The sequence below is a fragment of the Peromyscus maniculatus genome, chromosome 5, assembly GCF_049852395.1.
Source record: "Peromyscus maniculatus bairdii isolate BWxNUB_F1_BW_parent chromosome 5, HU_Pman_BW_mat_3.1, whole genome shotgun sequence".
NCBI lineage: Eukaryota > Metazoa > Chordata > Mammalia > Rodentia > Cricetidae > Peromyscus > Peromyscus maniculatus.
In genome coordinates this window covers 118,269,528-118,295,826 of record NC_134856.1, presented here as the reverse complement: position 1 = coordinate 118,295,826, position 26,299 = coordinate 118,269,528, and the positions used below count along the sequence as shown (strand labels likewise).

General features: G+C 45.3%; 1 long non-coding RNA gene across 5 annotated transcripts in view; it reads left to right on the top strand.

Annotated features, from left to right (window-relative positions):
• Positions 1 to 26,299, top strand: part of LOC121829587 (uncharacterized) — a 105,479-nt gene that overhangs the window by 5,541 nt on the left and 73,639 nt on the right. The gene's annotated exons all lie outside the window — the stretch shown is intronic.

Sequence of the window (26,299 nt, the reverse complement as noted above, 5' to 3'; positions counted from 1 at the left end):
TTCTGTGAGCCGACTTTGGTATCTGTTAGGAGAGATTTTTACCCAGCAGTGTGATAACATCAATTCCATCTTCCTGTAACTACAGCTGGCAATAAACACCCTCTTCCTTCTCAGCTGCAGGGAGCTTTCTCTGAGCCTTCTTGAAAAGGTCTTGATGTTGGTCACCACCACCAGGTCTGCATCATCCTCTCTGGGGAAAAAAAAAATCCCCTAGCCCTGCTATGGCCACTTCAGGATTTTCCTTCTACTCTTTCTCACCAGCTTCTTGGTTCTAGCTGTCTTCACATTAATCAGTATTGAGGCCACTCTGTTGCTCCTGTTACCATATCCCTATTGCCATAATCTCAAATAAAATCCCCCTTATCATTTCAGCCAGTGTTGGGATGTTTTTAACACTGACATTTGAGGAAGCACATAATCACTTGTACAAACAACACACACGATGTGACCAGTGGCTGCCATGAGTGTGCAGCTGACCTTTGCCTTGACCTAATCAGGCAGCTGCCCAGGGACTGCTTGCCTCCTGGTCATCACGAGGTGAGGGCTTCCTCTACCATGTGCTGCCAGCATGATGGACTGCCTTTCCCCAGGCCCAGGGTCAAGTAACCAAGGATTATAACTCCCCACACCATGAGCCAGAATAAAGCTTTCCTCCTTTTAAGCTGTCTTTCTCAGAAGTTTTGTCATAGTGATGGAAAATGAACACACTAAATCATTCTAACATCCCCAAACTGAAATGGAGTAGAGTTAGAAAATATCACTGTGGGGGAACAGTGAATTGGATTTGGACCAGTCTATTCATTAGGCAGGTGCTGTTACAGCATCATTGTATCAGAGGAGCAGACATGACAAAAGCCAGTTTCCATCCACTGAGTCCCTGTACATCCAAGTCTCAGTCTATTTACCATAACTTTGTCAGCTTCTCCTTAGGCAAAAGCATTTTCTTTCTTTTTCTTGCCTAAGAAAGCAAGGGCATGTTAGGTTAGAATTTCCTTTCAAGTGAGGAGTGGGTACACACATGGTTAGTTAATATTATGGACTAGCAAGCAAACCAAAGATGAGAACCAAAGGGACAGAGTGTTTCTGCTTGGAAAAGGGCTAACTCTTTGGGACTCATTTGCATTCTTACATCATTGGCTCTTTGAAACCCTGGGTGGGTGCTAGGATCAAAGTGTGGTCGGTTGGGAAGGCACAGTAAAGTGTTAGTGGCAAGACTTAGCGCTTAGGATCACAATATAAGTAAAACTAATTCTATAGGTGACCCCACAGGAGAACAGTAAGAATACAATCGATGTTTGGAGGACTCCTGTGGCTGCCATGTCAACTAGGTCTTCTCCGCCTTCAGAAGTAAACTGTCCACACTTCAGGGTCCTTGCAGTTGTATTTGTAGAGGAAGACAAACTCACTCACAGAATACCCTGTAGCTTTGGGCAGACATAAACATGAAACAGTTCTTTTGCAGAGTTGCTGAGCCCCACCTGGGGAGGGGGCAAGCTTGGGGACCTTATGGGGACAGGCTGGGCTTCGGGGTTGGAACAACAAAGATCTGCAGCCAGCTCTGCTGGTGCTGGGTGTGTGGCTGGCTCTGCTGCTGCGTTAAGAGCTGTGTTTTGCTGTGATTTCCCTCAAATTAGTGCAACTTTGGTTTAATGACAGCTAGTCATTTGGTGAATTTATCCCGAGAAAGAACTACCTCTTAGCTGGACACAATGGCATACACCTGTGTTCCTAGCACTCGGATGGCAGAAAGCAGGTGGATCAGTTCCTGGCCAGCCTCGGCTACATGAGACCCTGTCTTGAATCAATCAATCAATCAATCAATCAATCAACCAATCAGATCTATGACAAAAAAGCATGTAAAGATTACAAATACAACCTAAAAACATTTTACTTGAAGACAATAACAAACTGAACAAATGAAAAATTAGCCCATGGAACAGAAATTTTAGCATCAATCATACTAGTGGGTTGCTGCTGAAGATGAAGATATTTCCTGTTTCTTACCTAGTCAGGCACCCCTGTCCTTCCTCTTTTTCCTTTTCTTCAACTGATATAAGTTCGAACACTAAGGAAACCACGAAGTGACTTTATTTTGAACTCTGTCTGGGAAACTGACACCCAGCAGAGGACAATCTTGCAGTGTTTGCAGAACTGGTGGTACTCTTTTGTGAATTTTATTTATCTTATAGCTGAAGGCTTCTCAGGGAGAAAAACTTATGGCCTGGTCCAGCGGTCTTCAGGAGAAGCAGACAAGTTTCAGTTGTGAAATGGTGGGTTGGGCTCACTCAAGAATGGCAGGGAGGCGATGCCTCTGGGCAACAGACGTTGTTTAAAATCCATACCCAGGCTTTAGCCAAATGCTCCACATGCATCCTAGAATCTTATCTATGCAGTGGGAGCTGGGTGCCTTTGCCACCCCTACTTTGCAGATAGAAAAACTGAGGCCCAAGTTTAGGTGAGGGCTATCACTGACCTCCGCCACAGTCTGTCAGAACATTGACTGCTCCTGCAAGCTTGCCGGTTGTAAAAGGCTCTTCTGGGATTTCTTTGTTTTTTTTTTTTTTTTTTCTCTTGTTTTGTGGGGATTGAATGAAGGGAGCCATACATGGGCATGAACCACGCCTTTGAGTGTAGGTCAGAGGACGACCATATGGAGTTGGTTCTCTACTGCTACCTTTATGGAAGTTTAGGGGATAGAATTCAGGTTGCCAGGCTGTGTGCCAAAAGCCTTTACTCATTCAACCATCTTGAAGGCCCCAGAAATTTCTTGGTAACAAAGATATAACCAAAAGAAACAGAAACAGATAGGAAAATAAAACAGATTTTGATGAAGCCCTAATTACTTGATAACTCAAGTTTATGAAGCCACCAGGTTGTACATGAGTTTTCAATTTCTTTAAGCCTCCTTCAGATGGTTTATGGTGATTATAGTAATCTTTGATCATTTGCATTGCCAAAAGATTAAAAACCACAACATTTTATTGTAAAGATCTAAACTGGCTTTCTGACTATTGACTTTGGTAACTTTTCATGCCTTTGAATAAAATAAACAAAGCAATACAAAATAAAATCATAATACAGAATAGAAGAACAGCAATGGATGATATAGACTATAATAAATGTCACCCCAAGCGGAGCAGAAAAGGTTGGTGTTATAGAAAAGGTCTGACAGATACTTTGGTTTTCATAGCCTGAGGGGGTCGGCCCAAGTCCAGCCCCTGTTCGATATGTCCGGGAGTGACCACGGTCACCCCAGCGTTTGTGCCACTCGGGAGAGGCGCCCTCTCCTGGAAACATAACTTATAAAGAAGAACAGGCTGGCCTCCAACTCACTCGTGCTGGGATTAAAGATAGACCAGGCTGGATCCACCTGCCTCTGGGACTGTACACCAGCCGGTCTGGATTGACTGCAACTGCCCTCCTTCCCCAAGTCACGAACTGCACAAACAAAAGAAGAAACTTCATCACCCCAATGTAGGCAGGGAAGATGTCCCTTCCCCTACAACCCAACCCATTTGCCCTCTTCTATGGTATACTCAATAAAATAAATTAAATAAGCGAACAGATAAATAAATAAACAAACAAATGAAAAGTCAAAAAAAAAAAAAAAAAAAAAGGGTTGACAGCAGAAACAAAGCCCAACGCAGGAGCAGTCATCACAGCAGCTCTTGTTAGGAAGAAACAGCGGATAGGTAGAGCACAGTAACTGCTGACTGGTTAACTAACGGCAGGTTTACTTCTTGACTAGGATAAAAGCAGAGAACACTCATTAGGCTGACTGAAGCCAGCTGCTTGAGGAGTTTTTTTCTGGCCTTGTGGCTGGAGAGGCATCAAAATTAGCATATGTAAGAAGCCAATGATAGAAAGGACTGGAAATTCTACCCCGCTAAGGCTGATGTGCAAACAGCATCCACCAAAAAAATGTGCCCCGTGCAAATGTTCCAGTCTACCCATCCACAGTATCACTAAGCGTGGAGCCTTCTTTCCGGAGTCCATGGCCCACTTCCCATCCTACAAGTGTCTGATTTTTAAATAAACTACCACCACACTTCCCTGGTCCAGTTCCTAGCTTCTGGACACAAGAACCTGGACATCCCAGAGGGTACCCTCCAGACTCCAATACCCACCTACAGAAACGTCCGCTGCTTTCCCAAAGACCAGATACCAACCTGGTTTTAGCTTGGTGAACTGAAACCTGAGCTAGGGAGGCTTCACTGCTGTTAGACTGCTCTTTGGGGGCCTGGTGTAGGGCTTTTGTCCAGAAGAACGGCCTCCTATGATTTCTATTGAACAACATCGTTTACTATGGCATTTCTGATTCCTGTACTGGTTGCACAGGGAACCCTATTTTGTCAGGGTATCTCACTGAATTGGACAATGCAGCTTCACACATGCCCATCCACTTCAAGAGACAGAGATGGTGAGGGAGAGAAATAACTGAAAACCATGTCAGGGTGGCCAGCATCGCTGACAGTTGTTCTTTTCCTAGATTTTTTAAAAAACTGTCTTCAGTGGGCGATGCTTTCATTCTGATATGTCAGTATTCGGTGGGTGAAGAACAGTGACTGTTCACTGGGCAACCGCTAGGGTGTTCTGAAGCGAAGAAGAGAGGAAATGATCCTCCCTGCTGTGGGGCTCTTGGAGCAGAGCTGGAAGGCCATCTACTTGTAAAGCTGTGCTTGGCATCTTGGACTCTCAAGTTCACTAGCATGAAGGGGGCCTTGGACGTAAGCGGTTCTGTTTCAGTAGCCAGGATAAGACAGCACACGCCTTTGGTGAACAGTCAGGTGTCACCCGCAGCCAAATGTGGTGCAGGCTGGCTTCTCTGTTTGTTGGAAGTCTTAGAAGGCCAAGAGTAAAACTCCCAGTTTTTGACTCCTGTCCTGAGGAGAATCTTCCAGATCTAGCCTCTACGGGTTCGGTTTCCCTTTGTTAGCAGAAATAAGACTTCTGATTGTGCTGTTAGAAGAGGTCAGTATGGCTTGAATGAGCACCTGAAGTTCCTGGCTGCCTTTTTAACCTCTGGGTTTTATTTCTGAAGTCAGTACAGGCTTCCAGCACTGGGAGAGTCCCATGGCTGCTGCTGTTGAAAGACTGAACTGCTGTAAATGTCTCCGTGAAGCGTTCTTGCCAGCTCCCTTTGGAATGGTTTGTTTTGTTGAGTTGGGTTGCTGTGATTAATTATTAAATTAGTCTCTCACAAATTCATCCATACTTCTGCAGGAGGAAATGGAGAGCTGTTTGCTGGTAATGGGTACCACACAAAACAAAGAAGGAAGCCACAGTGAGGGTAGGAGCCCAGGAGGCAGGAGCAAGGAGAGTTGTTGGAAAGACAGAGGATGCTCCCTCAACTATACCAAAAAAAAAAAAAAAATCCAAAGAATTTGTCAGTTCGGCATTTATTCTGCATCTGCTGTGTGGGGCAGAGATTCCAAACTTCCAGCTAATTAGGAGTTGAAGAACTGTTTGTTTAATGATATGAGTCCTCTCTCTCCCTCTTCTTAGAACTAATGCATGCATTAAAATGATAGTCAAGGGAATTTAAATGTGCATAACCTTAAAATACTTTATAAATTCAAAGTTTATCCATCCTTAAATAACCACAATTCTCTCTAGGGAGAGCATGGCTTAAAGAGGGAGGCTTGCCTTCAGAGCTTTGCCATGACCTGGTGACTCAGCACTGGCCACCATCCCAGGAGTTCATTCCCACTGTGGGGAATCATCTTCCATTTCTGGGGAGTCCCCAGGAGCCACCTTCTCTGGTTTCTCAAATGGTTCATGTATAACACACACACACACACACACACACACACACACACACACACACACACACACACACACTCCTGCCGTAATTCTCAAGCCTGTTCTCTCTGTCATTTTTAACTTTTGCTAGAAGGCCTTTGTTTGCTCTTGATCTAGACTGCGGGGGACTTGGGGTTCTGGCTAATTGTTAGTAGAATCAGAACACCCAGAATCAGAACAGTATTCACTATCAGGTGCCTTTATGGAGACCTGGAATTATTATTATTATTATTATTTTTAAAGAGCGTGGGCTGGAGAGATGGCCTAGTGGTTCAGAGAGCACTCATTCTTACAGAGAATCTAGATTCCATTCCTAGGACTTGTGACAATGCACAGCCTTCTATAACTCCAGTTCTGAAGGAGCCAGCGTCCTCCTTTGGCCTGCTTGGGTAACAGGCACACACATGAAGCTTATACACACATGCAACTAAAGACTTATAAACAAAAATAAAACTAAATACTTAAAGACTTGTGCTTTTGAGATAACCTAAAGTGACTTAAACATTTGAGCTGATGACAGGTATTCTTTGACACAAATGTCAACAAAATGTTTCACAGAGGTCACCTTAATTTCCTAACAACCTGAAAAAGAACAGCCTTTCTTAGAGACAGTGCATGTTGAACTGGTCAGCTGGGTGATGTTCCATATCTTCCAAAGGAACCTGTTTTTGCACAGTATGGCAAGTGGTTGTTGGAAAGATGTAACAGTTGGACCTGGGTGGTCTGGATAACTGCCTGCTGGTCTGGAAGTATTCTGTAAACTTCCATCACGGAGCCAGCCAGAGGGGCCTGAGCTGGCGCTGACTTCTCCTTGTCATGTGACAACCCACTGTCCAAGCGACTGACTTTGAACATGGCGGCACACCTCCTGACTTGTTAGTTCTTCCTTGCCTGGGGTCAAGGGTGAAGATCAAAGATTCCCAGGGTCACCGAAATGCAATATGCTCACTTTTTCCTAAGGTGCCAGCCCTGAGCACCAGACCGTCTGTGTCTCAGGCTAGTGTTTGCTGAAAGGGCTCATGATCCTGGAAGTAATGGAGTGTGGAAAGGGTAGGGCCTTGACAATTACTCCAGGGTTGATGCCACAGCCAGCCATAGCTCTGGTTCTTTCTTCACTGTTTGCCTCCTCCTCTGTTTCTTCCCTCTGCCTTTCTTTCCCCCAGTCATCCTCGAGCATTTTAGAGTTGATGAGCTGTTCAAGTAATAACTGTTATCAGAATGTGTCACCTGTTTATGGTAGACCATGGGTGGGAGGGTTTTGTGGGGCAGGGCACTTGTGTGTAATACACATCTCCAAAGTTACTTATTACCCTGGCATGGGGAACAAGAGTCTTTATAATGAAGAACTCTGGCCACTGCCCTGTGGCTAATGTGACTGTAGGAAGGCACAACTTCCCACCCATGGGATGCAACACAAGGGCTCAGTGTCCCTGGGAAGTGTCCTTGCCAAAACATTTAAGCTGAGTCTGATGAAGCCTCTAGAGTTAAACTAGAGACAAGTTAGTGGTGGGAAGAAACGGTCAGAGAAATGCAGAATATGGAAATGTCTCCCACCCCAAACTGTCCAGGACTCTTGAAAAACACCTGTCAGCAGGGGTAGAACTGTGACCTGTGTGGAGAGAGGGTTCTGTAGTAAAAGACTGGAGCCTAAAGGGCTTCATCAATCAAATCTGGTGTGTTGGGCTTGGTTAGAGCCTGCTTTTTTTTTTTTTTTTTTTTTTCCGGTTAAGAGATTTTCTATTCATTTTACATACCAACCACAGATTCCCCTGTCCTCCCTCCTCCCACTCCCCAGCCTTCCCCCCCAAACCATCCCCCATTTCCACCTCTTCCAAGACAAGCTCTCCCATGGAGAGTCAGCAGAGCCTGGTACATTGGATTGAGGCTGGTCCAAGACCCTCCCCCCTGCACCAAGGCTGTGCAAAGTGTCTCACCATAGGCACTGGGCTCCAAAACACCAGCTCTTGCACTAGGGACAGGTCCCAATCCCACTGCCTGGGGGCCCCCTAAACAGTTCAAGCTAAACAACTGTCTCACTTATCCAGAAGGCCTAGTCCAGTACCATGGGGACTCCTCAGCTATTGGTCCACAGTTCATGTGTCTCCACTAGTTTGGCTAGTTGTCTCTGTACTTTTTCTAATCATGAAGACCCTGTTTTTAAAATACAGCCTAGAAGAAGATGATGGAAGAGGGAGAGGAGAGAATGCTAGCACAATTCAGACGATCGGGACAATTGAAATATAGACTGTGTATAAGATGACAGTGACGTCTCTTCTCCATTTGTTTGTGTGTGCGGTGTCTGTGTGTGCATGAATGCCTGGGGCATGTTTGTGTGCTGTGTCTGTGTGTGCATGAATGCCTGGGGCATGTTTGTGTGTTGTTGTGTCTGTGTGCATGAATGCCTGGGACATGTTTGTGTGTTGTTGTGTCTGTGTGTGCATGAATGCCTGGGCATGTTTGTGTGTTGTCATGTCTGTGTGTGCACACAAATTCCTGGGGCATGTTGTGTGTTGTGTCTGTGTGCATGGATGCTTGGGGCATGTTTGGAAGTCATAGAACAACTTGTGGGCGTCTGTTCCTCACTCAGAGCAGTCATCCTGAACGAGTCTCAGATCTCTGACTGGCTTAGCTTTCTCAATTGTTCCTTTTCCTGGATTAGCTTGGTTCCTATTAATTTTTAACTTCATATTCACCCAGAACTCTTCATTCTGGGCTCACCTGAAGCTATGGGAAACCACATGACCTATGAGACCCACATTCCTTACCCATGGTGCTCTCTCTTCTTGGGCACCTCTTCTTACCCATTCTGAATACACATGGGGTGTTTGCATCTTAACTGAACCTAACCAGTGGTTCTTTTCTGTCTATAAGAGAGGAAGCTGGGTATGGTAGTACACAACCTTGATCCCACCACTTGGGAGACAGAGATAGGTAGATTGCTGTGACTTTCAGGCTAGCCTTATCCACATAGTGAGTTTCAGAGCAGCCATAGCTACATAGTGAAGCCCTGTCTAAAACAAATTGGGAGCTAGAGAGATGATTTGATGGTGAAAAGCACTTGCTGCTCTTCCCAAGGACCCAGGTTCAATTCTCAGCACACAACCATCTATAGCTCCAGTCCCAATACCCTCTTCTGGCCTCTGCGGACACTGTATGCCCCGGGCATTCATGCACACACAGACACAATACACACAAACATGTCCCAGGCATTCATGCACACACAGACACAATACACACAAACATGCCCCAGGCATTCATGCACACACAGATACAACAACACACAAACATGCCCCAGGCATTCATGCACACACAGATATAACAACACACAAACATGCCCCAGGCATTCATGCACACACAGACACAGCACACACAAACAAATGGAGAAGAGACATCACTGTCATCTTATACACAGTCTATATTTCAATTGTCCCGATCGTCTGAATTGTGCTAGCATTCTCTCCTCTCCCTCTTCCATCATCTTCTTCGAGGTTGTATTTTAAAAGCAGGGTCTAACCAAGTCCAACACCCCAGAGTTGATTGTTGAAGCCCTTCAGATTCCAGTCTTTTACTACAGAACCCTCTCTCCACACAGGTCACAGTTCTACCCCTGCTGACAGATATTTTTCAAGAGTCCTGTCTCCAAAAGATGTGGACAGCATTCTTGAAGATGACACCTGAGATCATTGACAGCCTCTACATGCATGTGCATGCATGTGGTGTGCCAGCATATGCATGAATATTCACACATATTTACATACATGTGCATTAAAAACATCTCTGACAACTCTACAGTATAAGAAACAGAACCCCACAAATGTACCTGGTCACCCACCCACATTTGGATGGCAGACCTTCCAGTTGCTGGACAAACCCTGAAGAATCTTATGAAATAAACCAAGGGGCCACCTCTGAAAGGGAAGAGCAGGGAAGATCAAGGCTGAGTCTCAGGGTCACAGCAGTCCATTGTGAAACTTGAGTCCATTGTGAAACTTTGGTATAGAATTGTTTCTTATTCTTCAGTATGACAGTCTGTGCTCATCTCTTTTTTAAAAAAAATTATTATTATTAATTATTTATTTATTTTGCATTGGTATCTTTGCCTATGTAAGGGTATCAGTCCCCTGGAACTATAGTTACAGACAGTTGTAAGCCACCATGTGGGTGCTGGGACTTGAACCCTGGTCTTCTGGGAGAACAGTCACTGTTCTTAACCACTGAGCCATTTCTCCAGCCCCTTGTGCTCGTCTCTTATCCTAGTCTGTCTTCTCTTGTGATAAACACCATGACCAAAAGCAACTGGAGAGCAAAGGGTTTCTTTGGCTTTTACATTCTGTGTCATGGAATTTTGGGTCTATTGAGGGAAGCCGAGGCAGGAACCTGGAGGCAGGAACTAAAGCAGAACCATGGAGGAGCTCTGCTTACTGACCTGCCCCTTGGGTTGCTTTGTTTGCTTTCTGATACCACGCAGGACCATCGGCCTGGGGTCAACATTGCCCACAGAGAGCTGGGCCCTCCTCCATCAACCATTAATTAAGAAAATGCCCCGATAGACTTGCCTATGGACCAATCTGACAGAGGAATTTTCTCAGTTGAGGTTCCCTGTTCTTACATGACTCTAGCTTATATCAAGTTCACAAAACCTAGCCAGCATACCTCACTTGCCTTTACCCAAACAGCCCGTATCATGTTCAAAATTGTAGCTTCTTACTTGCTTTGGCATGTGTGTATGTATGTGTGTGTATGCGGTAGGAGGTGGGATGAGAAAAAGGTACCGTTGTAGCTTCAGGAGCAGGTGGCCAAGCAAAGACATTGAGAATATTTCCTCCAAGTTTTACTAAATAGAAATAAAAGATTGCCCCACTGGAAAGAATTAGCGGGTGCTGGGGAGAGGAAAGGTCTTGTGAAAGAGACAGAAAGGCTTCTCAGCGGTGCTGTGGGAACCAGGGGAGCCGGGCAATGATTTAAAACAGTTGAAGGAAACCCATTTCCTCCTGGAGGGCTCTGCCCCTGCACTTAAGGGAGGATGGGGCAAAACAACAGCTTCTAGGTACACAAGGCTCAGACATTGTGTGAAGAAGTCACTGGAGGGTGAGTGTCTCCACAACAAAGGATCGAAGGAAGAGGGTGGTGTGGTGTGCTGGAGGGGGGAGGGGACCCAAACACAAGCAAGTTGTGGGGAATTCCCACAGTAATCTCCTCCCAGGAGCGCAGCCTCCTCCTGGCGGAAAAAAAGGCATTGGATCCTGAGTTAAGCTGTCAGAAGCCTCTAGAAGAGTTCAAGATGAAATTGATATAACGCCTGAAAGTATTAAGCAGTTTACAAAATTGTCTGAGAGTTTGGAATTTGAATTATTCTAAGTACTTTGAAGAAATGAGCAAAAGGAGTAGATAAACATTAGCTTCTTGGTTTTGAGACAAAGAGTCTTCAAACCGTTCTCTGCGGCTCAGCTGTGAATGGGCTTTTCACAGTTGTGATAGTATAGGTTTTAGGGGATGGTTTAAATAAAATGAGTAATAATCATGTGTCTGTCTGTGAGTGCATCTGTGTGTGTCTTTCTATGTGTATATCTGTGCGTGTCTGTGTATATGTGTCTTTCTATGTGTCTGTGTGTCTATTTGTGTGTGTGCATGTACCTGTGTATGTGTCTCTTTCTGTGTGTGCATGTCTGTGTGTGTGCGCGCGCCCACATGTCTGTGTGTCTTTCTCTGTGCCTGTGTCTGTCTGTGTGTTTCTGTTTCTCTGTGAGTATCTTTGGGTCTGTGTGTGTGTCAAGAATGTCATATGAAGGACAGACAGCTATATGGGCATTTCCCAGAGTGGGAGGTCTATAGGTGTCTAAAATTAAAAGCACAAAACTATCAGGAAATTGCAGTGTAAGAGTGTTGTTTAGGGAAGTGGTGATAACTGGACTCCATGGAAAGATTTGACCATGGCTGCTCCAGGGATGGATGACAGATGGGCACTAGGGGGTAGGAAACAAGTCTGGAAATGGTACCTGTCTTCACTGTGTTTATATCTGTCTTCATAGGACCTCTGACAGTGATCACAAAATGGTAGTCCAATGATGGGTGTTTGCATGGTTCCCATAGTTAAGTCTTTCATAACAAAGATACTCAGAGTTTAGCGGAAAAAAACTGTTCTTTGTAGAGAAGGAATTTAGAAAGAATAAAACTTTCCAACCATGTCTGTACATTCTAGATTGTGCTCCTGGTTGGCCATTGTCAAGACTTGCTCCAGAAAGTTCTTCCTCAGAATAGGATCTACAGTTACCTCCTGAATGGAGAGAAGACTTGCTTTGTGCACCATCTTGCTTCACAGAATTTTAGAACTGAAACCTTTTCAAACCCCAAGAGGGAAATGGAGGCCAGCATGTCCTTAGAAACAGTAATGGGCAGAGGGGTGCCATCCGTGCAGGAACTGCAATGAAATCACTGGAAAAGGACTTAAACCGGAGCAAGATCTGGGAACCCAGGTGACCAACTCCAAGCCCTGCCGCTTGTTAGTTGCCAGGCAGAGAGAGCCAGTGGGAACGGCAGAGTCCTTCAGAGTTGCCCTGGAAGCAGCGAGGGGAGAGCCTCCCCTTTAAGTAAGACACTAACTTGGAGGTCTTTCTGCTGTCTGTTTTGCTGTCCCCCTTGCTGCCGCCACCGTTGTCACTGCAGGGAAAGAAAAAAGAAAACACTTTAACCTTGCCTAAGTATCTTATTGGAGACACAGTGAGTTCTTTCACTCATGAACAAAGACTTATGGAACGCATTTAAGTGCTGGCCATTGTTCTGGATGTTTGCCCCGCTTCCCCAGCAAAATGACAAAAGCCGGGCTCTGATGGAGTTTGCCGTCTAGTTAAGGGTGATGGGGAGATGGAGCTGGGACAGTCAATACATGATAGATGCAAGTAACATCACAGCACGTCGGATAATAAGATAGGCGGTGACAGATGCTAACAGCATGAGAAAAGGCGCAGGCGCAGTGGACAGCAAAGTGCCAGGCAGGGAGAAGGCACCCCCATCTCCCACCGCCGGGGTTATCTGTCTGTTGTTGCTGGCTTACCCACCGCTACATCTTGCTAGCAGCATTTGGGAACTTCCTTGCCCAGAGTAATACACTTCTAGGGTGAGGCTCATGACTAATGTCTGACTAACCTAAGAATACAAGGTTCTGTCGCTCTCCTTAGGACTCCCCATAAGTAGCTGAGGTCTCCCCATAAGTAGTGGCAGTCTTTTTTTTTTTTTTTTGTCTGAAACCTTGAGCTGACTCCTAGATCTTCCTTCAGGCCCCTCTCTGTCTCATAGTCTTAGTCTGGGAAATGCAATCTATGACAGGGGCAAACAACCCAGGAGCCAGAGGACAAAGGAATCTTCACCTTGGATGGCATGGCCAATGCCAGCTTCATCAGGAAGATGCCATTTGAATAAAAGTTGAAGTCAGAAGAACAATTTTCTAGGAATTGACACAATCCAAATGTTATACTGAGTGTCCTAGCTAGGGTTTCTATTGCTGTGATGAAACGCCATGATCAAAAGCTAACTGGGGAGGAAAGGGTTTATTTGGCTTATATGTCCACCTTGTAGTCCATCGTTGAAGGAGTCAGGACAGGAACTCAAGCAGGGCTGGAACTCGGAAGCAGGAGCTGATGCAGAGGCCATGGAGGAGTGCTGAGTACTGGCTTGGTCATCATGCCTTGCTCAGCCTGCTTTCTTATAGAATCTAGGACCACTGGCCCAGATATGGCAGCACCCACAATGGTCTGGGCCCTCCCCTGTCAATTAAGAAAATGCATTACAGCTGGATCTTATGGAGGCAACATCTCAATTGAGGGTCCCTCTTCTCAGATAACTCTAGCCTATGTCCAATTGACATAAAGCTAGTCAGCACACTTGAGTTTGCTTAATGGAGATTTTGTAGCCTCACAAGGTAACTGGCTTTGCATCATAGTTAGAATCCTAATTTCCCATGCTCCTCTAGAGATAAGGGGGTGGAGGCTGCAGGGAGGGAAGGTATAAGGCAGGTGGAAGATACTTCTTCCTCATCCTTACCATTGAAGGCACTGATCTCAGATTGTGATTTGAGAGTACTTAACTGTTCAGGACAAGGGACACCAAAAAAGGCCATAACCTAGAACATTTGGGTAGCAAAGGAAGCGTGTACCTTATAGGGATGGTTCTTATTTAAAGTTATGAAACCTTTCTAGTAACTACAGATTAGCATACATAAGCAGCAGCAATGGCAATGTTTAAAACTGTTAAGTGCACTTTTATTGAGTGATAGGGTGAGAACTTTCCACCTTTCATTTCCAAATGCAAAGGTATTCATGTGAAAGCTCTTGAGTCATGAAAATCTTCACACAGGAGCTGGATTTTACAGTACACATCTCAGACAAAAGTCCTTTCATCCCGCTGGCCAGTTGGGTAATCCTGTCCTTGAGGGAAGAGGAAGCTCCTTCAGAGGCCTGCCAAGGACATCAGCCCAGGCCCTGGGGCAGAGGTCTTGTCCCCAGGTCTGTCCTGAGTGGAGAGAAGAGGTAGAGGAAGAGGAAGACTGAGCACTAGGAACAAACAAACCAGCTTTGTCTCATCCAAGCCTGATTCTTGATTTTCCTTGGCTGCTTTTACTGGCGTTCAGAGAAGCAAGCAGGAGGTCCCTAGCCTTTCTCAAACGGTCTCATTCTTTAAAAATTAACTTTCAAACTTCAGCCCTCTCATCATCAGGACAAATGTGGGTAGGTACAGGGTTTTGTAGTGCCCTCCCTGAAGTCTCTGCTCTCAATTGTGTTTAACCAAATAGAACGTGCAATTGACCAATTCCACCACGATTAAATACACATTGGACGGCATTAAACACATTCACACCTTAAGTCACCAGCATCCCCAACCACCTCTAGAATTTCCACATCACAGACCTCAGAGTGTGTACCTATTAAGCCCAGTTCCCCTCCCCTATTCCCAGCAACTGTATCAATCTCTTTCTTATAAGCAGAACCATGCTGAATCACACAGTATTTGATCTTTAGCAAATGATTAGTTTTTCTTAGAATGTTCTCAGAGTCCATCCCACCGTGACATGAGCCAGGCTTTCTTCTTTCAGAAGGAATGATATTCCATGAGTGCGTATGTCAGTGGTCATCTCTTCAAATGCCTTTGGACCCTTGGGTGCTCCTGCTTTGGGCCTTCATGAGTAGAGCTGCTAGGACGATGGAGGGCAAATCCCTGTAACAGCCTCACTTAGTACTTTCCCCAGCACACAACGGACTTGTGGAGTTTGTGCGTGTCTAACTTCTTAAGAGCAGGTATATGTAAGTTTATGCATTTGAAGGTGGTCTCTTACATCGTCATACTTTTGGTTTTGGTGTACTGTGCACTCTCTGGATGAATAACTCATCCATTTTCAGCTCTGGTGGTTGTGAGAATCAAGTTCATAACCAGAGAGAGAATCATAAGAAGAGGAAGGCCTGGCCACCACCACTCAGGTATGGGCTGTCACAGATTGGCAAGTCAGGAGAAGCTATAACTCAGCTGTGTGTAAGTGAGGGAAGTGTGTAATTCCAGCTTTGTCGTCTTGAGTATCTGAGGGCTTAGGTTTTGAACTGGTGAGGAGACAGTGTGAATGAGCCGAGTGTTAGAAGAATCAGCTTAGTTTCTGTTTCTCCTCCGTGTTGCCTAGTGACGCAGCTCTGATGTGATGTAAAGCTTCATGTAGGCTCTATGATGCTGCTGGGACTGTCTATCTTCACAGTACAGTCTGCCTGTTGTCCCAACCGGTATCACACATACTCATGTCTCTACCAGCAGAGCAGATACACCAGCAGAGCAGATACTTAGTAATCATAGATGCCTAGGATCTCTGTGATCTAGGACTCGCTACTAGGACCTAGATCAACTTGATGTTGAGGCAACTGTCCTTTCCTTCTGGCGAGTTGGGTGGCGTCCCATGTTGCTCTCCCTTAAATATCTGCTCTTGCTTTTCATTCAACTCACTTCTTTTCCTTATTTACTTTGAGTACAGCTCAGTAGTGCCACAACCTTACCAAAGGCTACCGAGTTCATTGTCATTGGCCAGTTATATCTGCACCTCTCAGTTCAATATTTTGGAAGATGTATTGGCTGATATGTTTTATTTGTTTGTTTGTTTTAGACAGAAGCTTGATACATAGCTCAAGCTGGCTTTGAACTTGTGATGCACTTTCCTTGGCCTCAGAATACTGTGATCGCAGCCATATTTCACTATGCCCGGCTTCTGGAAAGCTTGTGAACTTATTGCCCAATCTGAGTCATCTTGCTGCAGGGCTGTGGCTAGGGGAGGAGCAGGAAAGGTGGGTGGATGCTGGTGGGAATCCTGTGGAATGTAGGGTTCCCTTTTATACAGACCTCAGTGGGCAGCCAACAGAGCCAGGCTGGAACACCAACTGGAGGAAAGAGCAAATGGGCTGGGACGGAAGAGAGCAGCCTCCTCCAACAGCTCACACCCTGGGCACTGCCGGGCACTGCTGGGCACTGCTGGGCACAGCTCCGTTTTCATCCCTCCTTGTGCAATCAGTGGCCCTCTAGACATGACTCACCCAATGGGGAGACTGTAAAACCTCCACAGAAGGACGGCTTTGTGAGTGTGTTGTTCTTTTATGGAAGGGCCTTGGTTATATTGATTAATTAGCCAGCTAATTAACTCATCAACCTCCATATGTTTACTGAGTGCTGACTGTGTGCCAAGTGCTCTGCTTTGTCCCTTCACGGTAATGTACAGGGGCAGTTGGAGCCTCAGGGACATTCGCCTGTTTAAGCTGGGAACTCAGATGAGAGTCTCTGAGTGAGGAGAATTTGCCCACCCCCCAGACACCATCCAGGAGTTCTTCAAGGCTACCTGCTGAATGCATTAGCAGCCCTGAATGCTAGGAACTGTGTTTTTCCCACTATCGTTAGAAGGCTCAGGAGGGTAGACGGCCCACCTATCTATTAAGCAGAATGGCCAGGAAGGACACCCTTGCAGACGGTTAACTAGGAAATCATATGCACCTAAGCTACCTTAAATGGAAGCATTAACTCTTCCCAGGGTCAATTCCTACACAGCTCTTTTCAAAGCCGTGCATTGAGCAGGTACGCAGGCGGCACTGGAAGAAACCAGACATCCAGTATAGACAGATCTAACCCGGAAGGCAGCGTAACCAGATGTGCCCATCTGACAATGGGCTAAGGAGAACACTGTGCCATTCTAATAGTTAACCTTTCAAATGTTTCCTTCTGTTTTATTCACTTAGTAAATAAAATCAATTTCAATCATCAACTAGAAAACAGTTAAAACATGCAAACGTGCCTGAGCAAATACAAACAGCATTGTATTTTAAAATAATTAGTGAAATTGGGGTGCATTTCAAACAAAATCCGTCTAGTTTAAGCATTTGAGAATTTTGTAGATTGGTCACAGATGGACACTGTTAATTTCATTTGGCTTTATAATTGAAGTCATCTTTAGTATCAATTTATTCTCCCTCGTTTTGTCTCTGAATTTTGCTGTGGTTCCAAGTTTCTATCCATCTTTATGCATTTTTACAATGTCCCTCTCACATAAAGACCCAGAAGATGTAAAAATAATTGGGGTATTTTGTTTGTTTAATTTTTAAATCTAAAGGTAAGTTAGAATATCCAAAGAACATTATTATTTCAGTACTTCACTTCTATTATTAAAACACACCATAATATTGCTTAATCCCAAGCAGTGGTATAGGACTGTTTGGGAATTTCAATGTCCTGGCTGCAATGGACTTCACTACGTGAAGATTGCTCTGGGGGAAGCTGGTCATCGGTGCCTCCACAAAGCTCCCGTTGTATTCAGTACCTGGGTCAGCATGAAGGACTGGGTCAACTGTAGACAATGGCACTAATTGTTTCCTTTCTGTCTACTTAATGTCAGAGTTAACCTATCCTTTTAAAAGACATATTTAGAAAATACTAGTTGAGAGAAGAAGCCGATACCTGCCAGGAGGAGATAAGAGGGAGGCCCACCATTCCTCCTGCCTGAGAAGGTCCCCTGCCCTGTAGCCACTCACTTCGGGCTGCCTATGAGAGCAGGCCCTGGCCAAGGACCTTTCTCGCTTCTCAGTCTATCACAGAAATGGCTGGCATTCTCTGCTATAATATAGGGCCAGCAGACTATGACTTCTGGGTAGAGCTAGTCTGCTCCTGCCTTTCCATGGCCCATGAACTGTGAAGGTTTCCACTTTTAAAATGAAGAGAAGAATGTTTACAAACACAAAAATGATATGAAATGAAAACGTTGGTGTTCATAAGTAAAACTGACTGGCATACAGTGCTATGGATGAGGACTCTCTGCTGGTGAGCTTGTCACATGACTGACCAGGAACATTGAAGTGATCAGGAGGGAATCCCTTTCCTCAGCCCATCAAATGTTTCAGGCCACCAGTGTCTGTTCTGGGTTTTCCTGGTCTTCTCTTCTGTCACTTTGGGTGACATTTCCTTTCTCCCATAGAAAGTCGACCCCCACCTCCTTTAGATCCCCCCTTCTAGATTTTCTGCCACCTTTTCCTTTTCTCTCCCCTCCACCATATTATAACGATTCTCTTCTGCTCCATCAATCTGGCCAGTTTTAAAAGGTGTTTGTCAGACAGGTCAGATAATAAGTATCTGAGACAACACAAGTCACAAAGAAAGAGAGAGGTTTACTCTGGCTCATGGCTGCAGAGGGTTCAGTCTGTAGCTGCTTGCTCTGTGGCTTTGGGGGCCGTGCTGAGGCTGCACATGGTAGGAGAGCACAGTGGAGGGGGACCTCTTACTACATCATCTGTGAAACAAGAGTGAAAGCAGACTGGCTGGACTCCCACCATCCCCTTTGAGGGTGCACTATAAATAACCTAAAAGACTCCCCCCACTTTAGGCTCCATCTCCTAAATCTTCCACCTCTCCCAGACAGCACCACAGGCTGGTGACCAGTCCTTTAAGAGGATAAGATCCGGGTTGCAACAGACAAGACCTTACAACCTTCTCCCCAAGGAGTCTCCACTTGGCCCAATCGGGCCAACTATGGTCCATATCTTAGCTCACCTCCCAGGGACATTCACCAGGGGTCACACCTGCCCCCACCCCCTTACTTCTTTCTTTCTTTTCTTATCACTCCACTAAGCCTAGTCTCATGTGGTAAGTACTGGTCACCTTGTGGCCAAAATTGGTAGTGATTTTTCTTTGCTAAGAGCAGCCTTGCAGCAACTTTGAATCCAGTCGATAGTTCCTTGTCTTAAACCTGCTATTGGTGCATCTTATTCCCAGATCTTCCCTTCTGTTTCGGAGTCTCTTCCTGAACCTGCCCTCCAATGCTGTCCTGGGGTGTCTTTCCTCTCTCTTTGTGGTTTCTCTAGAGCAGTGGTTCTCAACCTTCCTAATGCTGTGACCCTTTAATACAGCTCCTCATGTGATGGTGATTCCCCCAACCATAAATTTTGTTGCTACTTCATAACTGTAATCTTGCTGTTGTTGTGAATCATAATGTAAATATCTGATATGCTGGCTATCTGATATGTGACTCCCAAAGGGGTTGTGACCCACAGGTTGAGAACCACTGCTCTAGATTATTTCCTTACTTTAAATGCCATTGCTGTAGTTTGAGTGTGTTCCTTAGAACTTACATGTGAGCTCATCTCCAGTGCATGCATTGAGATGTAGAACTTCTTTTTCTTTACATTTAAAAAATCTGTTATCTGTGCGTGCATGTATGCATGTGAAATGCATGAATGCACATGTGTGGAGGTCAGAGGACAACTCCGAGAGTTAATTCTCTCATTCCACCATGTGGGCTCTGCGGACCAAACTCAGGTTGTAAGCCTTGGTGGCAAGTGCTCTCACCTGGTGAGTCACCTTGCCAGCCATACGGGGCCATTAGCTTATTGTGGCTCACCCTTATGAATGGACTGCTGTTCTGGAGGGAGGTCCCAAGCACTGATTTGACCCCTACAGTCTTTCTTATATGATCTTACCCTTTTGCCCTCTACCTTAGGGTGGCGCAGCAGGTGTCTCCTATCAGGTGGGGCCCTCTTCATGTTGGACTTCCCAGCCTCTAGGGACATAAGAAATGACATTATTAACAAAATACCCAGCCTCTGGTATTTTGTTACAGTGGAGTGAAATGAACTATGATGATCTTCAACACGCAAATCACTCTTGATTCTAGAGCCCCGATTTCCCTCTGAGAGCCTGCCTCCAGAGCTGCAAACCTGGCATTCCTCCTATTCCCCTAGGCAGAGTCTCTCACTGAACCTGGAGTGGAGCTGGTGGCCAGCAAGGTCCAGGAATCCTCCTGTCTGCTTGGCATATCCCTGGGGTCACAGCTCACAGCCACACCTGGCTTCACGTGGGTGCCGAGAATTTGAACTCAGGGCCTCGTGCTTTTACAGCAAATTGTCTCAGTCCTTGAGCCAGCTCCCTCGTCCCCAATACTTTAAATTGATACCTTATATATTGATTTTTAGTTTCAGAACTATTATGTGCACATGCACTCTCACCCCCTCCCCCATATCTTCTGGTGATGAAATCCAGGATTTCTTACGTACTAGACAACACCAGGGATCTATGTCTCCAGCCCATTTCCTTTTTCTGTTCGTATGTGTTAGCATGTAACAGTTTTGCATGCTGCTTTTCCCACTCAACAAAAGCAAGTATTTTTACTTGTTATTTAATCATACTCATAAACACCCTTATAATGGTTGCATAATACTACATTCCATGGTTGTTTACCCCATTGTAATTTGATATTTAGCTCACATCAAATTTTTCACAGTAATGAACAGTGTGTGTGTGTGTGTGTGTGTGTGTGTGTGTGTGTGTGTGTGTGTGTATACTGCCCTGTTTTATCTGGTCACTGGAAATGAATCCATGGAGACCTGTGACCCTGTAGCAGCTTCTCCCAGAGCAGCACACCTGGTCTGGCTGGAGACTAAGCCGGGAGTCTGGAGTGCAATTAGCATTTGAATTAGTGACATGAAGATAAACAGGTGATTATCCCATTTAACAGCTGCTGGATGGTGTTAAATAGACACTGTCTGACAGCTTGAGCTTTAGATGGAGGGTTTATTAACAAATGATTTTTTTTTAAAAAGAATTGCTTGTTTTTTAAAAAAAAATAAACGAAAGCAGGATTTAAGAGATGAGTCCTTTCAAACTGCTTTTGACCAAACTAAACCGATTTTAACTCCTGAATCAAGCTGCTTGTTCACGAAGTGAATAGCACGAATAATCTCATTTCATACTTCCCTGCCGTTTGTCTGAACAGCTCTGTGTGACTTACAGATGCTCTCTCAGCACCCCTCAGCTGGGGCCAGGAGCACTGGACAGTATGGACTCAGAAGCTACATTTGGTTCACAGAGACACTAAAGAGCCCATGTGCTCTGACAGGGTCAGGTAGATGCAATTCGAACTCACGGCCCCAGGTTCTAAAATAACACCCCTTATTTTCTTGGTGAAAAATGCATTGGCATTTTTAGAGTTAGTATCAGGTGAGAATGTTTTGTTTGTGCATGATGTTTACCTCGACAGTTTTCCTTTAATTGCCTGTCTTGCAGTAGAACTGTGAACCCTTGCAGTGTGAGTTCGCAGTGGGTGGGGGTGGGTGGACCTGGGAGGGTGGGAGTCAGGGAGGCTGATGGGATGGCTTAGTGCTGCCTTTTGCTTTGTTCCCATGTTCCTTTGTGCTTCTTGATTTCCGTTCTTCTCCTCTAGGTACTGAGGACTGATCCCAAGCTTTGCATGCTCTACGTACACACCCCGGCACTGAGATGTGCTCTCAGCCCACTTTTGGATTTATTTGCCTTAATTGTGTGGATTTAGGGTCAAAATGGATGCAGAGCTACCCAGCAGGTGCTGCACTGCAGCCAGTAACTTAGGTTTTGTAGACGTTTTGTTCACTATTCTCACCAAGCCAGTCTTCGTGGTGAAGAAGCAGGCAGAGTTTCTTAGCATAAGGAAGAGAAGGCAGGCCTGATGAGGCAGAGACAAAATGATCATGAGTTCGAGGCTAGCCTGGGCTCCAGAGTGAATTTCCAGGCCAGTCTGAAGTACACAATGAGATCCTTTCTCTCTCTCTCTCTCTCTCTCTCTCTCTCTCTCTCTCTCTCTCTCTCTCTCTCTCTCTCTCTCTCTCTCAAAAGCTCATAAAACAAAACAAAATAAAAACAAACCTGAAGAAAAGGGGAAGGCGGGTTGGAGAGATGACTCAGTGGTTGGGAGCACTTGCTGCTCTTCAGAGGACCTGAGTTCAGTTCCCTGAACCCATATCTAATGCTCAGAAGGCTAGTTATTCCTTACCACATGCCCATAAATATATTTTTCCTGTCAAGCAAAGTCAAATCCGTTATCTTTTAGAAAGGCTGATTTTTGAACTGTTAGTGAGAAAGTAGACTGAGACTGACCTGTCGCAAAATGCAGAACTGAACGCTTTTAGTCAACTCATGTGGTATTTGCAAAGATCTGAGGGAAGATTAGTAACTTCTTCCGTGACAAGGTTTGTGATTTGCATACATGTAAATTATCTCATTCATAGTCAATATGATAGTGCAAGAGCTAGCATATCCCAAAAGGTAATCTGTGCTTTCCTCACTTGGAATGAAGACCTTATCTGTTGAGTTCCTGACATTGAGTAGTTGTGAGGAAGGAAGTTAGACTAGAGTTCAATAAGCTGGATAGTCTTGTCACATGTATGTCACAAATAAATAGGATATATACAAAAAGCACTCATTGTGTTAAATGGATAAGTTTGGCCTAAATCTGATTCCATCCTTAAATGACAAAATTTGGCCCAAGATGGTCTCCATGTAGGGTGAACTGGAACCTAGGTTGATGTGAAAGCAAGTTGTAATGTAACCTGAAAGTATTTTCTGATATCCCAGTAAAGGAGTCAAGCGATCAGAGGCTGCAAACTGCCCCCCCCTCCAACACACACACACAGGGGGCTCCATGCTGATTTCAGCTAAGCAGCTTGTCTCTGGAGGTCACTTCCTTTCCTCTGGCTATAACTACAGTCTGTGCAAACTCTCTGCTCAGGGCATTCTGAATCAACTTCCCACTAGAGATCGGCTGGTGGCTAGAACCTCTTTGTCCAAAGAAATTGTTGAAATGAACTCAGCTCAGACTTTATCAGTTGTGTCTCTGGAAACCAGATTGAGTTGGTCCTCCTCTGTATCAACTCTGCTAAGTCTGGTCAGCTAAGCAGATTAGTGCTCAAAACTTTTTTTTGCTGGGGGGGCATCCTGGGACTTTGTTCCCCAGCGTGTTCTGAACTGACATGGGTGGCTAAGGTTAGACCTTGACACCATGTACGGTTCCAACGACGCGCTGTCCCTGTCTCTATGAAACAGATGGAGGTAGTGGCATTTTGTAGCCTCTGGTCCCCAGTGAATGCATAATTGCTTGCCAGAGAATTCTCCCACAGGTGCTTCCAGGCCATTAAGGCAAAGGGCAGGAGGAGAAGGAGAGAGAGAGTAATCTGGGGAATGCAGGGGTGAGGCCTTCTTGCTCCCACCAGCTGTTCTGGAATGATCTTTCTGAGGGAAGAAATGTGGCAGCGATTCGCGACGTTTCAGGCCCAGCACGATGCTTGGGCTGGTAGAAAACTTTTCCGTGTGTTTCCTCCGGGGTATTTGGGCTTTTGTTTTCTGCTGTGCTTTGCACAGAAGCTGGAAAGCTGCCTCCCCAGAAGTGGACTTCCTCCCCTTTTATAAACTGACCCCTGGTGGTTACTATAGCAACTGCAAAGAGAGACTGATAGCTGCATAAACAAAGCTAGCTTCAGAAAAGAGAATGAGGAAGATGAATAAGATGGGCCAGAGAAGCGAGCCCTAGGAAGATCAGGAAACACTGTAAAGCACCCGCCCAGCTCTTCCCTTCTCTCCTCCCATCTTTTGTATTCCCATCAGCCCTAGGGCGAAGACAGAGGACCTAGGAGGGCAGCATGCAGGGGCCTGCCTTTGATGCTGGGGAACTGAACACCAGATGACTGAAAATGAAGTTTAAACATTTGCTCAGAGCTCTAGGCTAGAAATATGCCAACCTGACCTGGAAAAACAAATAACCGGAGTAGCTGCCACACCTGCTGCGGACTGAGATGTCTTGCAGCCAGAGGGCTGAGATGCCTTGCAGCCAGAGGGCTGGGATGCCTTGCAGCCAGAGGGCTGGGATGCCTTGCAGCCAGAGGGCTGGGATGCCTTGCAGCCAGAGGGCTGGGATGCCTTGCAGCCAGAGGACTGGGATGCCTTGCAGCCAGAGGGCTGGGCCTCTCGACCCTCAGCTACTCTTGCCTTCATAAACTAGATGAAGCTGGAGACAAAGGTTGAAGATTTCTGAGATCTGTAATCCTTGCAGTATGACTACTGGGTGGAGAAAGACCATCCTAAGATTATACACACACACACACACACACACACACACACACACACACACACACACACGTACGCACACACGCACCACACGCACACACGCACGCACGCATGCACGCACACTCACACTCACTTTCCTCTCCAGAAACTTGGCTCCTAGTTGCAGGAAACTTTCTTTATACAACCAGAGAGCCAGAGATGCCAGCATTATAGTCAGTGTTGTTGTCTTTCTTTTCTTTTTCTTTAGTTCACTCCCCCCACCCTCGTTTAGCCTTTTTAAGTGTTTGTGCATGAATTATAAACTGTGTGATGCATATAACACAACTTTTCAAGCTGACCTCCTGAAGGGATGGTGAAAGTCAGTTGGAGAATCCATGGAAACCTTCCATTTCTTTTGTCCTTGACACTGCAGACTCTCCTTTCATTAATGAAAACCAGTGTTGCCCCATTTACTCTGATAGGAAATCTAGCATAGCGAACCACACTTACAGTCAGCCCATCCATGGGTGCTCATTTTAAAATTTACTTAACGAACAGCAGCAACAAAAACCTCATCTGTACTAAATATGTGAAGGCATCAAGAGGGTCATTATTCCAAAATAATGATTAACAGTGTAACAACTATTTACATTGCATTTATACTGGGCTAAGTGTTTTAAGTAATAGAGAAATAATTTAAAGGGTGTGAAGGGTGTGGCTATGCTATATGTAAATATCACACCCTTTTGTATAAGAGATACTCCGTCTGTTGGGGGTCCTGGACTCAATATCATAGATAATGAAGGATGGCTATATGCTTATAATGCCCATTTTTATTATTCTTAACTTTTTGAAGTATTCACACATCTATTATTCAGAAGGTGCTTCAACAACTCCAAAACCCATATGTGGCAATTAAATCTTCTAATTAACCTCTCAGATGGAGGAACTGGCCTAGGGGAGATTAGCTGATGTTATTATGGGGAAACTAATGGGCTGAAAGTTTGGGTTAAAAGGAAGTTATTGAGTCATTCTTATTTCTGAGATAAAGAATGCCCTGTATTACACAAAACTAGATCATAATGAACATTTCTATAATGTATATTATACAGAAGCCATGGTGAATAAATCCGAGGGTCTTCTAGGCTCTATTTGTAAAATCTGATTCCTAATTCTTAGGACAGCTTCACATGTGATGTGGCATTAAAGCATTACCATTGTTTTCCTTTTGAGTCACATCAGTCATTCTGCTCCCCTGCCTCGAGCTTCAGTCCCAGGTGGGCTGATGCTGTAACTATAGCTGAATGGCCAAGCAGTTGCTTAGCATGCACAGGGTTCCAGGTTCTACCCCAGGTACCACAAAATAAACAGATGACACCAAATAAGAATTAAGTCACAGGCCTGGCCTCTGTAGACTTTCTGTAATTGGAAGCTTTAGCCTTTCCTTGAAGATGTTCTGTAACAGTTTCCTCCAAGATTAAAACGTTCCAGCTTAGAGGGAAGCTCAGTAAGACACAGGATGTTAAATTAGAGGTCATCTAAGGGGTGGGAGGAGCATGCCATCCTGTAGGGAAACTCCTTAAACCCAAGAGTAAGCAACTCAACAACTTCAGGAAGTACCTGAAACCAGGATCGCTCCACCCTTCCCTCCCCGAGTTTATATTAGCTGTAAGGACTGCTGAGGGACACTCTCAGACCAACGGAGCCACCTGGCTGGAGCAGAGACCTGCCCAGCTGCCTGGAAATGGCTCAAAGCTACCTCACTACCTGGAATGCACACTCTTCAGCCTGCCTAGCAGCCTGCAGGCTGTGCCGTGTGCTCTAGGTTTCTAGCTTTTGTGAGCTGTCACCCATGCTGGGGTGGGCTTTAGTGATGTGCCTGTCTCTGAGTCATTTCTGCTCCTGCAAGTAGCCCCTCACCCATACTCCTGTGAGTAATCCCAGTAAAAGTCATTGGTTCAGCACATTGGATTTTAGTGGTATATCCATCCTTTGGTCTGTTGTCCCTCTGCCTAGGGTGAGTAGATGTTTGTTCCTGTCTCCCCAGGAATAATGTCACACAATGGGGGTGGACCATCACTCTGTGGGATCTTTAGTAGGTTGTAAAGAAGTGTGGACCAGTGATGCTGATCCTCTGGGGAAGACATAAAGG